General features: G+C 27.9%; 1 pseudogene; it reads right to left on the bottom strand.

Annotated features, from left to right (window-relative positions):
- LOC21391612 overlaps positions 1–2,044 on the bottom strand; it is a 26,537-nt pseudogene extending 24,493 nt beyond the window's left edge.
- Positions 2,045–2,768: the final 724 nt, after the last annotated feature.

The following is a 2,768-nucleotide window of genomic DNA, read 5'->3' as shown; positions in this document are numbered from 1 at the left end:
AAGAGTGGGAGGTGCTACAATATAAGAGCCTGAAAAGTACTTTGTGAGAGATATTGTAGGAAAAATGTGTAAAAATAACTCTTAATATAACATATATTATATGAAAAATAATTAAGTAGTGATAGATTTGAAGAAAATTATTTTAACTATTGATAAAAATAAAATTAAATAGAAACATATGCAAAAGAAATTATTTTTATAGAAGTAATGTGTGCAAAAATTATTTTTACAAATTTCACGTAAAAAATTGAACTATAAAAGAATCCACAAAATAAAAAAATAGAAAAGAAAAACATTTAAAAGATAAAAAGAATAAAGATACAAAAGTAAAGAAGTGAAAAAAAAAAAAAAAAAAAGAGGCTGCCATGTGGCAGTTTAAGGTAGAAGTATAATTATAAGAGCTTTTGGCTCTTTTATGCATTGTTAGATTAAGTAAGCTACGTCCATAAATACCACAATGTGGAGAATAATTTTGTAAGTTAAATTGCGCTTTAAAACATGTGGCCTCTTTAGAAATTAAGTCTATTAATTAAAGCAAATAAAAAAATCTACTTTAAAAAATTGCATCGAAAAAAATTAAAATTATATAATAGTATTTGCAATAAAAAAAAAACAAATTGAATATGGATATATTTTAAAGAATTATTTTAATTCAAAAAAAAGTATTAAAAAAAGTATTTTAAAAAAATGAACTACAAAAGAGTATTGGGAAAAAAAAAAACAAAAAAGACAGCCAAAATAAAAAAAACAAAAAAAAGGTTAAAAAGAGATAAAAAAAAATAGAAAAAGAGGAAAAGAAAAAAATAAATTTACCAGGTCATGTCGATCACCTGCAAATAAATTTTATTTACAGTTGAAGATTTCCGATAATGACAACTACATAACATCATACACACACATATAAGGCTAAGTGATAAATATTATAAGTAACCTGGTCATGTGGACCTGCAAATTGATTGATTTTATTTATGAAAATAGTAGAAAATAGGTCAATATGAAAAGTTTAAGAAAGTATATAGACCAATTTTTAGTTATAGAAATTAATAGGCCATAACTTGTTAAGTTATAGTTTATAATCAAATAAATTATGGACAAATTTTTCAAGTTATGGTTCATAACCAGATAAGTTATGGACAAAAACCGTGAATTATGGACAATAACTTGTCAAGTTATGGTTCATAACCAAACAAGTTATGAACGAAAACAATAATTTGGCCTATTTATTAACTTAGGTAAACTATTGGCCTATTAATTTTAATTCATCTCAAGTCTTGACTTATTTCTCTCTTTCTCTAATATGCCTGACATACTAATAGATAAGTTTTTTTAACTATTAAATCTGTGTATTTTTTAATTTTTAGGTGATTTTATATATAAATTTAACATATATGAAACATAACTTACCATATTTTGGCATACCGGAGATGGTCAAAAAAGCAAACCTAACTTCAAAAGAAAAAAAGGAAAAGTGATTTATTTTCATGGATTAATCACAGCTGATCAAACCGGATATTCTGTCGAAAGATTAAGAAATGTGTGGATACCCACCCCTAGTGATGGAACAATGGGAGCTTTTAGAAAATGTGGATTTCAAAGCTTTGAATTCAATTCCAAGAAACGTGTACGCCACATGAAAGGAAAAAAAAATCATCACAGTGCACAACAACCACATGATCGAACGATATTGCAATATACATTTTAATATAAGCTTTCTCTGTTAACACTACTCGAGACACATATGTATATATATATATATATAAGGTATATAAACTCAAAGAAATCTGAGGAACAATATACATATATAAATTCAGAAATACCACTCATAAACTATTCTGTTTCTGTTTAGATTAATTGATTCTACCACACAGCAAAATTCCGGTATATGATGAAAGTAATCCCATGGGACTTTTAAAAGAAGAGCAGACATTAGTACCTTACGAGAGTACAAATCAGCAAGAAGTGAGCCCCAGCCGCCATCACTGAAACTGAGCTGTACGATGGACGAACCAAACAGCACAAACTGAGGTCTCTCTGGTCCTACCATCCCTCTCTCTCTCCTCTTCTCTTTCTCTTTCTCTTTCTGAAGTACTGTCTTTGAAACACAATTATCCTCTCTGACCTGAATTTGAATGTGGAAAATAGGAGGAGATTTGTTATAGAAACCACTTGCTCTGCGCGCGCCACACTCTCCCTCTTCCTGTTTTCATGAAAAAAGAGAATCTAAATCGGCTATAATAAATCTTCCCTAAATTTTTTTTATTAGACTCCACACTACGTGTCACTATATGTGTCACTATATCTGTCCGGCGTGTCACATTCTCTGTTAGTTTGTCTATCTAATCACTATTTCAGAATATTCCTTATTTTGTTTTTCCACATTATCAGAACTAAAAACATTCGTCCCGACACCATATTCCCCATGAGCAATCTTTTAAAGGTTGTTCTTTTACATTTTTAAGTTAAGATAATTTGAGTAATGATTTTAAGTTGAGTTTGAGTTATAATTTGAGTTAAAGTTATAATTTAAATTTGTGTTTAGATGTGCACATTTGAGTTATGATTTGAATTGATAATTTTTTTGAGTTTGTATTTGTGCGGGTTAAAACTTAAATTTGTATTTATATAGTATTTTAATAAAAATTCAATGATGATGAAATTTTTAATAGAGTATATGAGTGGGGTTTTATTCGTTTTTTCGTTGTGAATGTATAGAAAAAAATCATCTCAATCAGAATTAAAACGAAAAAGTTATGACACTTTTAAGAATA

Source organism: Morus notabilis, unplaced genomic scaffold, assembly GCF_000414095.1.
Source record: "Morus notabilis unplaced genomic scaffold, ASM41409v2 Scaffold1499, whole genome shotgun sequence".
In the NCBI taxonomy this organism is placed as follows: domain Eukaryota; kingdom Viridiplantae; phylum Streptophyta; class Magnoliopsida; order Rosales; family Moraceae; genus Morus; species Morus notabilis.
Note: the sequence above shows the minus strand (reverse complement) of the source record. Positions and strands in the feature narration are given on the sequence as shown.